We start from the raw sequence: 15410 nt of genomic DNA on the forward strand, positions 1-15410 counted from the left end.
TGCTTTCCTCTTGTTCCCTATCTAGGTGGCTTTGCAGGGTGACTACCTGCTCAGCACAAGCCCTATTGAAATCTAATTGTTGCTCCAGCTTTTTCTGGCTCTGCAGTAGGGAGTCCAAACCTTCTTGGTACTCCCTCTGTAAGGCCAGAAATCTGGTATTCTGGTCAGCCTTTTCCTGTTGCAGCACATCCATATCCTCATTTATTTTAGTGATGTACTGTCTGCTGTCATTTTCTGACTCCTGGCTCCTGAGCAGCCTCTGCTCAGAAGAGTCCATATCAGATTGGGCCTTCTCTAACGCCATCTGTTGCCTATTTGCCAGATCTTGGCCTTCAGCACATTTATTGCTGTATGGCTCCCATATATAGGTACAAATATGCTGCTATACTGGCAATCTTATTATGTTCATCTTTGGCTTTAGGGGCCATATATAGTTCACTCAGGGCCACATGTAGGGGACCCTGATCTCTCCATATATCTGACCCTGTTTCAGTGACCTGTTGCGCGATTGCCCGCAACCAGAACTTTTGGTCCTGATGAGTCCACTCACCTCTCACAAATAGCTTATGTAAGAAGTGCTCTCTGGCTATTTTGATGTCTACCAGTGTCGTCATTCTGGAATTTGAGTTCTTTCCTGACTTACAGAAGTTTGTATTTTATTTTTGCAAAACAGACCGTTTCCTTAGAGCGTTCCTTTGAGGAGTGCTTTACAGTGTAACACAGTGTGGTGATCCGACCGGATGTATGTCTCCTGTCAGTTAGCACACTGTATTAATCTGCACAAGTGATAGATCTAACCCAGAATCCCGGACGAACCCCCACTTTGTAAGAGATATTCAATCAACACTACAGCTAAGTCAATGCCTAGTCTGGGATGCTGAGGAAAACCCTTATTGATGTATTTTTATGTCCAGTTCAGTACTCTGGATGACAACCCTTGTATAACACCCCCCTCTTAGAATCCCCCTGACCCCACAGAGCCAAGAAGTAGGTTTGTTTTGCAAATTAAAAGGTTTATTTGAAAAGTTAACAAGATATACATCACCCTTTTATAATAAATTAAAAATTGATATCACACTTATGAATATAACGTTGATCAACAATGGGTAATCTGACACTAGCACACTTCTTTACAATCAATGAGGAGTTAGTATAGGATGGATAAGGTAGCAAAAATAGTTTTATGGTTTCAAGGGAAAAGCAATGAGGAATAAAATGCAGTACAGAAATACTTGATATGATTTTAGCAAAAGATAAGATAATCACTTTTTCTCTGGCAATTCACCCCCCGCCCCCTATGCAATGTAAGAAATGGAAGGAGATGGAAAGAGGAGCACACAGTTCTCAGGAATGCAATCAAATACAATACGAAATTCAGTTCCCCCCCCAGCAAGCTTAGAGGAAACAGGTAGAAGTTTGAAACACAGGCCCAAAATGCTTTGAATGTGATGACAATGAAGTGAGAAATGTGCTAAAAATGCTTTTAATTCCCTCTAGAGGTTCAGGGTGGGTAATATCTAGTTTATATTAGTTCAGGCTCACTTTAGCAATGCCCTATGAATCATTGTCAAGTTGCACACGAATTTCAGCAAGCAAAGCAAGGACAAATATTTTTACAAGTGGCTGAAATTGAGCAAATGTCAAATCGCGGCAAATTTTGTTGCGTGCGTCGAGCGCGATTACGGAGGCACTATAAGGAGTAGGAAGTCGGTTCTAGGCTCGTTGGAAAGCTTAGAATCTTTCGCTCCTAGCACAATGGTTCCGGAGATACGGCCGATTTAATAAAGGTAGTTTTTCGGATTTGAAATTTTAAAGCTCAGAATGACAGATGACAGTTTTCAGTTTTAAAGATGACAGAATGACACGATTCTAGGAGGCAGTTCTAATAGGCTAAAATAGTTTGAATTAGATTATTTTAACTAAGAGATTGGTTCTGCACAGTTCTGCTAGGTACTCACAATATAAATTTGAAATAAGCCTCGTCACCGATCTGGTCAACACGTCCAGCGGCGGTTCTCTCTGCTCGGCAGGTCAATCAGGCACCGGTCCTGCTCACAGCGATCCAGATCTCTGGTTCTGCTCACAGCGGTCTGGGTCTGGTCTGCAGTTCCGGCAAAAGTTCTTGCCAAAGAATTCAAACAGCTCGCCCGGCTGTTGAAAAGTTTGGTTAGGTTTGCTGGATTCTGAAGGCCTGCTGAGAATACTTTTGCTTGCAGTGGGCCTTCTAGGTTCAAGGTTCTGTAGTCTATGGGTCCTTGGTTCTGGTCTCTGTCTGGATGGGATGTCGGCCGTCAAAATGCTCTGCAGAAATGGAAAATGAATGTCTCTACCTGTCCCAGCAGTCTCTTTTTATGTGTTTTGGAAGTGGGTGTGTGTGTGGCATAACTGAGCCTGCCCCTCTCTACTTGTCATTGGCCCAATTCTCCCCTCTCCCAGGATTGGGGAAGGAAATGGATTGTCATCATGATGAGGTCTGTTTATGGGTCAGAGGATCCTCCCCTGGTCAATTTGCCCACAAATCTATATTTGATTCAAATACATATTTCCCAGATACACAATTTGTTGAAATTACATGTACACATTATATATTCCTTATGGTCCATGCTTATCCGCCTCTGATCTTCCTGGGGGCTTGCATTCAAAAATGACAACATTTTGTATTTTTTGGTCGGTTTACCAATATCGGACATTTACCAAAAATTACACAAATGTGCGCAAGGAGTATGGACATTAATTGATGAAGTGTCAGATTTTTAACATGCAGACATTTGGAGTAAAACCCTATTTTCCGCTAGCAACCCCCAGAATACACCACAGGGTCCTAACACCTCTTAAAACGTGCACAGAAAAATCACTAGAATAATTATATTACTTATATAATTCTGACAAGACCGTACTATGAATTATCCATCTTTTTTTTAAATTATGCTCTGGCCCAGATGGGTGTGGTTTAGGTTCCAAAGCACATGGGGGAAGATTTGTCTGTCCCCGCCTCCAGCTCAGGTGGCTCCTAGAGGCACTTCTCCTCCCACTTCTCCCAAGAGGAAGCTATTTTATGACCCCCCAATACAACATTTGCCTGAGCCCAGGACAGTGCTTTGTTCAACCTCATGCAGGTGCCCCTCCCCTAATCTAATCAGAGAGGTGTCATCTCCTTTTGGTGGGGAAGCAGGATGCAGCTAGGCCTGGGAAGAGTGGCTGAGCAGTTTTCTCCTGTCGGGGGTAGTTGTCAGGCAGAATTCAGCTAAATGTCACTTTAGTTCCCAGTGTAAATCAAACTTACAATTTTTACATATACATTAAATAATTACTTCCTTCAAGTCATTTCAGAATATAGTTTTACATTGTATCCACCTCTTAGCAAGTCTTTCCTTGGCCTGGTTTGGGTTCCTCTGTTCAGTTTTACACAAAAGTCTGGTGGTTTTAAAACGCCGGCTTTCTGATAGTGGTGAGTACCGGTATTGCATCCATTTTTGGGATCTGTCTTAAATTACTGCATTTCAATAGAGGGGTCTTTTGCTTGATAGAATAGGACCCTTGCTTAACATTGTTTTGATGGCATCCTTACAGTAGAGTGGTGATGTGGAACCCCCCACAAGAAGGTTGTATCTTTGGAGTGGTCTTGTTCCAACTGCGCAGTTCTCCTGGTTTCTGGCGTGAATGTGGGCGGCGATAGCTCATCCCCACATCCACCCAGTCTATTGATTCAGCATGGGTCAAAACCCTTCAGAAGTCTTCTTGGGTAAACCAATAATACACTGTTTTGTCAAACTGAAAAACCACCAGGATTTCAAACTGTTAATGTAATGACACTTGAAAACCTGGGAATGCCCAAGTGGAGTGTCCTAGGATTGTTTAGATAGCAATCTATAAGGATATTGCAGTATGGAAATATCCAGACATTGTACAAAGCTTGAATATTCTGGCAGTGCCAAACTTAGAGTTTTTTGGAACTGTCATCTGCAATTATGCATACCGGGGGATAAATAGTTTTGTGAATGCTAGAATTAGGCAAGAATTGTGAATGCTGGTTTGCTCTGAAAAATGGGAGAATTTGGGATGATTAATCTTGTAATATAATAGGATTACAAAATCTGGAAACATACCCAGATTGAAAAACTGAGAATATATTGTCATATGTCAAAGTGGGAGTAAGCTAGCACTGACCACTTGTGAGATATTGAGATTGGAAATGTAACAATAGATTGTTATTGCATGAAAAGGGGGTGCTTTGGCACTGTTAAACTGGAATGTACCTGTTTGCCAAATTTGAAATGTGCTGCTTTGGGAGTGAGAAAACTTGCAGACACGTTACTAATACTGGCACACAGTAGGGTGGCCCTGACATGGGGCAGGGGACCTGCCCCCACCCTGGCATACTGGCTGAAAGACATTATGTACTGCCAGGATGTTGAAACAGAATTCATCAGGACACTGCCTCAGCACGCAAGACCCCCCGATATCTGGGGACCATATATTCTTTCTCTTCTTTCCTTATCTGATAATGATGCCTCTCCAACCCAGTCTCAGGAGTCCCCATGAGCGTTCATACTGATCGTCTTGACCACAGACGATCTTCACGGAGTAGGAACATGAGATGTCACCATATCCTTTTGATGTAGCGGTTGCGGGGTGGGGGTGTGGCAGGGGGAGATTCTGGGTGCGTAACTGTTGTTACATCCACTTGGATGTTGTTCTGTTGTTAAAAACCAAAAATAAAGTTTAAAAAAAAATAGGAAAAGAAATATGCTGCTTTGTTAACATGTCTATGGGCCTCATTACACGGACGGCGGTAACCATGGCACTATTAGCGCCATGGTTGCTGCCGGTATTTTACCGAGTCCGCCATGCCCTATTCCAAGGTGTGTGGGGGCGGTAATTCCCCATTCACCATGGCCCTTCCCCATTCCCATTTTAACCCCCATAGGGCTCAATGGGAATGGGAAGGCGGTAATTACGGTACCGCAAATTGCGGTATCGTAATTACCTCCAAGGTCTCTTTGCGGGTCCCGTCCTTAACGGCTGGTAAAACCAGCCGTTAAGGTAGGGTCCCACAAAGGGACCTCGTAGTAAGGCGGTAAGGGTTTACTGGCACTGGTACCCTTACCGGTACTGGTAAACCCTTACCGCCATCCGTGTAATGAGGCCCTATATATTGTGGTTTCAATTTGTGAGTATTCTGGGAATGCATAACAGGGATTCACTAGTTTATCCCTGAGTTATAAAAGTAGGAATTCACAGGGGCCATGCAAACTGGAGTTACAATATGGCTGTCAAACTAGATGCAGCCTCAGATTGTTACATTTGGATTTTGAAAACTGCGTGTGCATTATGGTGACATTGTTAAACTGGTCATATATTTGGATCACGTACATTGGGATTACACTTTGGTTTTTTGGTATAGTGAATTTTTGAAAGTGGGAGTAGACTAGGGGGGTCAAGCTGGAAACATTGTGAATGTGGAAAATAGGGATGTTAAATTGGGAGTATACTGGGTACACGTATTTGTGGGCATACTTTAATTGTGCAGAGTTTACATTCAGTATGTTGCTATTGGGCACACTGGAATACACTTGGGTTGTCATACAGAGTTTTCTGGGTTTGTCAAGATGAATATTCTGAGGGTGCCAAAGTAGATATGTTATAGTTGGGCAAACAAAGAAGTTACTGCATTGGTATGTTGAGGATATGCTGAGATTGTGCACATTATAAATATATGCACGTACTGTATAAAGGGCCATTGTGTAAAATGGGAACAGTCTGGTATGGTCAATCTAGTAATATGTGGGGCTTCAAAAAAGTGAAAACATGCCTGGACTGTCAAATTATGGGTGTACTGGAATTGTGAATTTGGATTCTGCTGAAGTTGAAAATTGCAGATGTGGGGGATTGTGCAAATTGTTATTCTAGATAATTTGCTAAATGGAGAATCCAATGCAGTAGTCATTACTGAGTTAGTCAAATTGGGAATATACCAAATTTTGAAAACACACAAATGAAAGGTTGGCATATATGGGGTTTGCTAGTGTGCAATCCACCTGATTAATCATATAGCACTCTTTTTGGCTACACCACCTGTGTGTTCCCTTTTTAAATGTAAGTGTCCAGGGAGTCTCTTACTGAGGTAGATGTAGAAATGGGCAGTTCCTGTTTGGTCGTGTCTGTACCTGGAATTGGCCAGAAACCCTGCTTCATTCATATATTGTAAACCCGAAGCATATGCATCACATCGAACTAACCCATTCCCAGCCACGCATGCAAACTCCCAGTCTGCACAATGACCCCATGCATCACAAACCCACACAATCTCATCCACATCACACTTATCACCAGCCCCACTCCAAATTCAAAGCACATATCCGACCTCATATTCATCAACACGTACTCCATAGTAAAATATGCAGCAGGCATTTCTAATCTCCTCAAAGCTCACACACAACTTAAATGCACACATTATAACAGAGAGTGGATCACTCTCACCTCAAACACATACTAGAATTTCTCATCCCTACCGACTATATCATCCAACATATGAACCATAAAACACAAATGGTTACTTCAGCGACCTCTCTATTATCCACAAGACCTCATGAACGTGTACTCTCCACAAGCACACCACGCCACATCCAAGGACTCCTCCCCTGACTCTTTTCACTCACCCATGCTCAAACATCTGCCATCTACCTGACATACCAACATTCCCAAACCAACAAGAGCTTCCTCGATGAAGTCACATACCTCATCACAAGATCATCCAATTAAAACACAACTGACAAATTCCTCAGAAACCTCAAACTGCCTAGGAGCCAAGCCACCAAGAAAATCATAGAGACTCTACTTGAACTACTCAATACCATGCTCATCAAGCAATTCTTCACATAATCCACCCACAACAAAACCAACACAATCCATGTGGTATACACCACCTCTCTAGGCATCAAATGTCTATGTGCACTATCTTTGGACTGGACAGACCATGCAGCCATACCGATCCTGCTCCACCACATGCCTCATCACCACTGGGGCTCAACAAACCGACCTTCGGACCCCGGGAGAATGTCAACTTCCAGCTCAGTGCACTCAACCACACCCTAATTGAGACCACCAAAACCAATGTGCCACTGAATATTGTACTTAATAAACAAAAGCCTTCCAAACATTAGTACACACAGGAACAATAGGTGTGTTATTGCAGACAAGAATCGTTCACGAGAAAACCAAACCAAGGAGACCTCATCACCCTGGGAACCCTGCATTCAGCATCTAGGCCCAAGCAGTCAAACCACACTACTACACAACAACCATCATTAAAGCATCCACTAAGATGGAGTGCAAACTTCCAAGCAGTAAAACACTACAACAACCCGTGCCAGACCATGCAATACTGCAATCTGTAATCAAATGCAACATCATCAACTTCTTCACAGAGAAGAGAAACAAGACAAGGTAACACATTAACAGGTCTAGCCACATCACAGACATCTGGTCCATGCTAGCCCATGAACTATCAAAATAGACCAAATTCAAGAACATTATTCCAGACGACCTGAACAAAACTCTCACAGGCCACCACCTACAATGATGATTTGCTGGGCTCTGCTGTTGTAAAGGTCATGACAGGAGGAAATGCTTCCACACAATTTATCAATGTCATAAACATATTCCTTTGCACAAGGCACTTTCTCATATGCACTGAAAATCAAACAGATTTTCCCAGGAAAAAGAAACACACACTCAACCTGGAGGACCTGGTTCAGCTATCGCTCCATCAAGCATCTACCTTTCCTCAGCAATGTGAGTAGGAATACCGTCACCATCCAGTGCATGAAAAACCTCACTCAGCACAATTCAGAACCACCAATCTAGGTTCTAACCATGCTACACAATCCAGCAAACAATGCCCCTGCTTATCCCTAATGGACCTATGTAACTCCTGGGATTTCACTGTACACAGAGCACCCGCAACATCCTGCCATGCACATGGTCTTCAATGGAAACATCCGGACCTACTCACCCAGCTAGCCCCAACAGGTGCCAGAACTTCCATGTAGCATGTGGACATCCACAATCCTCCATCTGGCCCCTCATCATATTCAACCCCTACACGATGTGTCTGGAAGAACTCCTCACCAACTCTGATATTAAGGTACACCAATACGCAGATGACAGGCAGCTTTATCTAAAAATCAATTGCATCAATGAGATCCATTGACTCAAGCACTGTCTGTCCCAATGTTGCTGTTAAATGCCTATCTGAAATGCAAGACACCAAAATCTAAATGTGTTCTCTTAGGAAACCCCACAAGGCATGCCCAAGCCAGAATTTTCAGACTGAGATGAAGGTCGAAGGATTATAGATTAATGTGTCAACTCTTGCCTGGTATGGAATCTTTTAGCTTAACAATCACTATGACCTTACAAATGCACACAGACTATAAGACCCAGGAATAATGATACCAGCTTGCACTCCTCTGCAAGGTCAAGCGTTCCATCCCTGCCAAGAGATTCAGAACGGTGGTGCAAGCCCTGGTCATCTCCCACCTTGATGGTAGCAATGCCTTCTCACAATAGTACCAGATGCCACCATGCTTCAGCATACCTCATCAGAGGACTAAGCAAATTCAATCACACAGGACTAAGCAAATTCAATCACACCATCCATTTCCACAAGAAGCTGTACTGGCCACTTCAGGTACCTGTCATTTTCAAAACTGCATGCATCAACTACAAAGGCAGTCACATTCAAATCCCCACTCTACATGGCAGAAAAACATGCCATTTACAGAGGCCAGTCCACCACCAGAAGCCACAACACCAACGCACTGGAAAAAAAGAACTGCAAGATGGAAAATTAGGACACATAGGCACCATGTCCCTCAAACAAAGACATGAAATCCTACTCTTAAAGGAACTTCTTGCCAATTGTTGATTACTCCTCTCATTCCTACTTATCTTCCTCCATAGCTACCATTTCCTTTCGTCTACTCATCCATCCGGGGTCCTCTTCTACCCATGCACCGTACTTTTAACCCCTTAGGTGCTTCCCCTTGGTACAGTGATTTTCTGCTTTTCAGCTAATTATGCACATTATAAATCCCATACATATATATGGGAACATAAAGGGTTTGTGTGCAGACAGGGCCTATACTGGAATTATGTAACTGTGAACTATATGTTTCCTAAAATTATGATTAATTATAAACTGGAGCCAAACTGGATTGTGCAATTGCAGAATGGCAGCAGTTAAACAGTGTGCACGATTAACTCTGTAGTCTGGGAGCATACTGCTATTGCATATATTGAATGTATACTGGATATATTAATGTAGAGATTCTGTGCAAAATGGGGAAACACAGGGTTTGTCGAACTCGTATTTTGGGACTATACGTGGATTGTCAGTCACAGAATATGCTGTGATTGTGCACATCGGGAGTGTCATGTTATTGTCATACTAGAAATGTACTACACAGGTGTTAAATGAATATCTACTAGAGTTATGAAACTGGGCCAACAGCAGACACCACCTGCAGGATGGAGTATTATCTGTCATGGGGACAGCAGACTGTGGCTTTGCTACTGACCCACATTGCAGTCTATGATACAAATAAAATATCATATCATATCATACTCTTGCTTTAATGGCCTATCACTGTGAAATGCACTCCCAGAATTATAATTAAGGCTCCCAGTTTTATGGTATTTATTTTTTTAACAGTTCTTTCTGTATTCATCCATATTTCTTTTCTTCATTTTATCTGTATTTATCCAAATTTATATTTGCGCTGTGAAAAAATAGGATTCAACTTTTGATTTCTGCGTTTATTCAAATTAAAAAATATTGCTCTTTGATGGCTGATACGGGAAGCTCAGAGAGCTGGTTCTTGCATTTGAATCTAAGATCCATTTTCACCTTAAAAACAAACAGCTCTTACTTCTGCTGACATTTTAAACTTAGCCCTTTAACCAACTTCAGAGACAAATAAATCCCGTTTTGACCTCCACATTTGTGTTACTTTGCACAGCCACAGGACCTGAAAGGCATAATTGACATAAGAATGTCCACATCTGTGAAAATCAGTACAAATGGAAAACAGGGAGCCCTAATTATAATGCATGCTACAGGGCTGGCCAGCGCATAATTTGTGCTGCTGGACAACCAAACTAAAATGTGTGGGTCACCTTTGAGAAAAAGGTGACCTGTGAATTTCTCAAACTAGAACAAATAAAAAATGCGCAAAACTTACAATTTTTAAATTTGCTCTATTTTTCGAGGATCTGCCCCTTCGTCTTTTCCTGTCCACACTTCACAAACTTATCATTTTATACATTCTGTCGGACAATTCCACACACGTTGTTTCGTCTGACGTGTGCTTTAAAAAAAAATGTGACGCCCCAATTTGTGAAATGTTTGAGGCGGATTTCAACTATATCCGCCAAATACTGCCATGTTATTACACATGTGGACTGATTGATTAGTAATCCAAATTTGGCCGTGTACATTCATAAGCAACACAAGGTGCTTGGAGGGAAGCAAAATGCTAACCACACAGAGGGTGTCTACATATTATTTTATTCGTTTTATTTTATTGTTCATTTATAACACGCTTAATACCAGCGAGTGGTTTCTAAGCATGGGATTGGGATTTGTGCAGCGTTGCCTTCCTGCAAAGACAAAGGTGTTGTCTCTGAGCTATCCTTACTCCCTTAAATTATTCTTCATGATTGGGTCCTGGAAAGGGCCAAGGTTCCCATCGAGCACATAACTTGCTCCACATTAGATCAATACCCTCAATACCCTCATACCTCTTTAACTCGGTCTTCAGGGCCCATAACGCTCGCTGCAGGTCTATAAAGCTATAGTAGACACCCTCCTTGGTTGGATCATGACTCCTTCACAAAGCCAGGGCCTTGTGTGAATCAACACAGCCCCAGGCCGCATGGGTGGGTCTGCACTGTAAGTATTTGCACTGACCCACACCATCCCTGACACATGAGAAGAGGACTGAAGGCCCCTCACGGTGTTAGGTGCAGTCTGCACAATCTAGTTGGGAGCCTTAAGCAACGTCTCAGCTACTGGGGGAGAGGAGGGAAACTCAAGCTAATGGTCATGGTGTGATTGTGTGCATGCTATAGTGTGTGTCTGTGCTCCTGATGGCACAACATTACCGATTGTATGAATGCACATTTATCTGCCTGAACAGCGGTGGTGGTCCCTTAAAATATAATGCAAACATTTACAAATGAAGAGCACTCCATCACATTCCATGATTCAAATAATCGCAGGTATGTATTTGTGCCTGTGTATACCAATTTCAAAAACAGGTAAGCCACATTCAAAGTATAGACTTCCGTGAAAATGCATCTTTCAGTTGAAACCCTGTGATAACAGATACTAACCTCGATGCACTTTCCATTCAGGGCTGAGAAACGTTTCAGAAACCAATTAAAAAGGAGTGCTGTGTTGGCATATGTTGGAAACAAGTGAAGGGTCTGGGCAGCCAGCCAATGGGTGAAACCATCTGTTTTCATTCACTGTGAGATGGATTCGCCTGATTTAGTGTTTCCATATTTCTCTCCTGTCTTGGAGACGCCCACCCACATGTCTTTTGTGTTTGATTATGAGAGGACACTTGGCACTGCGTGTGTCTGTATTATAATAACCCTCACCTTTTTAGTGTAAAATAAGGCTGGTTAGTGCAGACACGCTGTGGTCTCCTCTTTCTTCCAGGTTTTGCGAGGCAAAAATGTAACCTAAAACGCTTCTCTATATAATTAGTCTTTGAATTTATCAAGAAACGTTTAATTGCAGAGCTAGAATTCTGGATTATTCCCTGAGTATTCCCTGAGGATTTGGTCAAACATTTTCTGGTACTGCTGCAGTGATACCAGGCCATCCCAGTGATCTTCATAGAAAATCCATGTAAGACCTATAGAGTGGTATTATGCAAATACTAATTAAAGTGAAGTTATAAAATGTTGATCTACTGACTTAAAACAGTGGTCTTCAAACTGTGGGGCTGGCCCTACTAGGGAGGTCCGAGGGATGGGCTGGGGGCCGCGAGGCTCTTCAAAAAGGGATTATGGTGATTAATTTCAATAGATAATATAAGCAGATATGGTACCTGGGTGGCCACGCAACACTATTTTTACTCAGGTGGGGATTTAACAACAATATTTTTACTCAAGGAGGTATTAGCATAAAAAAGTTTGAACATCCCTGCCTTAAAACCATGACTTCTCCCTTCCTCCCCCACTTCTTTTTTCCATCCCACCTCTCAGGTGCATACCACGTATCAATACGCTACTTATCACAGCTCACCTTCTTGTTCTAATGCATCATGGTGACTCGTTTGTCAACACACTATTTCCTAAACGGAATGTCACCAAGACTTAATTTTAACAGGTCTAATTCATATTTTCTAAACAGGTGTTTCAATGCCCCTCATGTGATATGATATGGCATTCATAACGCGCCTATACACAAGTGATTCAAGGCGCAATGAGGCAAGTAAGGGGGAACAAAGGGAAGACAGTCAGCGTTCCTACTAGGCCAGGTGTCTTCAGAGCGCGCAAGTGCATGGGAAGGAGGAAGGGGGAGGGAACAGTGCAGAACATGGGATAATCGAATAAATAACAAAATAAAAGTATAGCCAGCTGTTGGCAAGTGCAGGGGTAAGTGCAGACATCAGGTATCAAGTGCTGGTAGTGGGACTGTAGGGATACAAAAAGCAGTCCTCAAGTGCAGGGGTTGCAAGGAGGGCAGTGTAGGTGTGTGACTGGCGGGGGAGGGTCCTGGGCCCGAGAACAGAGGGTAGCCAGTTAATCAGTGCAATTTCAGTTTCAGCCAGGAAGACAGCAGGGGAGAGGAGGAGAAAAAGCAGTAGCAAAGAGAAAGGTTTTGAGGTGCTTCCGGAACCGGAGATGATTCTCCTCGAGTTTCAGGGAGGGAGGGAGGCTGTTCCAGAGGGAGGCCCCAGCCGAAGAAAGAGATCTACCACCAACTCATTGCTTGAAGAAGCTACTGACCCTGAGGGAGTTGGAGGTGGATAAGCGAAGAGCTCGGGAATTAAGATATTTAGGAAGAGAGCGTTGAAGGTATTGAGGCCCCTGACCCCAGAAGGACTTGTGTACAATGCAGAGGGTTTTGAACTTAATCCTCACAGCCACTGGGAGACAGTGCAGAGAGTTCAGTCCAGGAGAGATATTATCCCTGGGCTTGAGGCCAAGGACAAGTCTCGCAGTCCTGTTCTGGTTGAGTTGCAGAGGGCGTAGAGTAGAAGAAGGTTTAGGCTGTTGAGTACTTTCAGGAATCTGGTGTCATGAATGCCTTTTCAAAGAAAGGTAGCTCCTCAAGATATAAATGTACATCAAAGAGTAAATTAGCCAATTGACTATTAAGAGTGCACCTGTTAGAGTTGGGAGATGTACTTCAATCCATGTGCCTATTTATTTAGATCAGATTATTCTTTTATATTCATAAAAGGTGTTTGACCAAGGCAATCCAGAGATCAACCTGCAGACTAATCCAGTAATAGCCCACTAACCGTGTGCATGCCCTTTTACAAGCAGAACTATACAATATAGACGCAAATATTTCTCTTGGGTAGTTATAGAACATACTAACTGCAACTCTGAACACCTGATATAATCCATTTGTTGTCAGTGTAACAAGTTGCATATAGGGATGACTGTCCAAAAGATCTCTGTATGAATCAATAAGCACAGATCCAAATCCGTAATGGACATATTCAAGCTCCTCTGGTGAAGTACTGTTTAGAGGTTTACCATACTGAAGATGACCTGCACTGGGTGATCATTGATTGCATTATTCCTGTTCTAAATAACTTTTCAATTAGCAACCGCCTGCTCAGACTCGAGCAGAAATTAATACATCAGATGTCCATGCACATTAATGGCCTTAACATGGAGGTACACTGGCTTTCTTTAACAACCTCTTGGCAAATCTTGATGGAGCCACCAAATTCCTACCTCGTTTATTCTCTCAATAAAGGTTTTAACATGTTTGGAATAACGAACCCAGACACCCTTTTAAACTTTCTGGTTCCTCCAAGATGGCGCTGTGTCAATGCCATGAATTGAGCATGAGCACGACCTGCCTATACACGTATCCAGGATGGCAGGCCATGCCTCTATTCCACCCAATGTGCTGTAATCGCAATGGCGTCACAGTGCACCTTAGGCCAACCGGAAGACAGCTCTCAACAAAATAGTCCTGCAGAGCACAAGAAGAATGGGAAGCCATTTACCTCCTCAATAAGGTAAGCCACTACAGGACAGGTTTACGAAGTTCTACACGACGATACCAATTTTAAACCTCATGCTGTTCCGGAGATGTTCTTATCAGGTCTCCTCTCTTGAATCTTTGTAGCAACAACTGTGCCCACGAGTACAATGCCATTTGAACAAGCCATATTGATCAGGTCAGGAGAATGACCTCCCCTTTCCTGATGATGCAGTGGTCTGCTTATATTTTTTTCAATGTATCTTCTTACTATCCAATCTTTCGATAGTCTCTGGTTACCTTTCGTGCCCAGTCCTGTAACTCTGTTATACTATCCTTCAGTTGTCCCTTATCCTTAGGGAGTGCTCTCTAAGTTTCCTTTCCTGCCATTTGTTTGTTATTGTACCAAAATACCGAACGCAAGAATTCTGAGGACGAAAATGGCGAATTGAAAAGGCTGCATTTTGCTGCATATATAGAGGTGTGATTAACGTTCTCCCGTTTTAGCTTTGGTTTAATTGGGCTATCTTTAATCTTATATCAACACCTTTTAGCTGTACTTTATTATTATTATTTATTTATTTGTATATAGTTCTATAAGAACTTTTACAAAATATTATCACAAATTTAAAACAGTTCATTACATTTCATCACATATCTAACATCCACTATGCATACACAATTTAAGATACAAAAGCAAAGATTTCATTTACAACTGCAAATTTCTTCTTCAAATTTCCAATAGTTTTAAAATTTGCACACAGGCATAATATTCCACTGATTCGAAAACATGCGAGTCCCTAAATCAAGGATCCATTCTTATGTTAAATGAGTAATAATACTGGTACTGCGTAACTTTCCAAGCTAAACTCACGGTGCTCTAGCTCTTTTAGCTGTACTTTATATTTTCCTTTCTCTGGTGTGTTCCAATTACGGTGGATACGGTGAAGCAGATAGCTTTGCATCCCGAGAATGTCAACTTCCTGAATTCCCTCTCCCCTCCACCCCTTTACTCCTAAATACCTTACCTGTGTACCCTGACCTACCTTCTTTCCTCTTCCTGCGACAAGCCTCTCCCTGCAATGTCCGTTCCAACACCCAATTATGGGTTAAAACATATGCCACAGGGTCTCTTTTTTTCTTTGTTTTTCTTTATTGTCCCAAGCAA

This window comes from Ambystoma mexicanum, chromosome 7p, assembly GCF_040938575.1.
Source record: "Ambystoma mexicanum isolate Mex_15411 chromosome 7p, UKY_AmexF1_1, whole genome shotgun sequence".
NCBI classification, from domain to species: Eukaryota; Metazoa; Chordata; class Amphibia; order Caudata; family Ambystomatidae; genus Ambystoma; species Ambystoma mexicanum.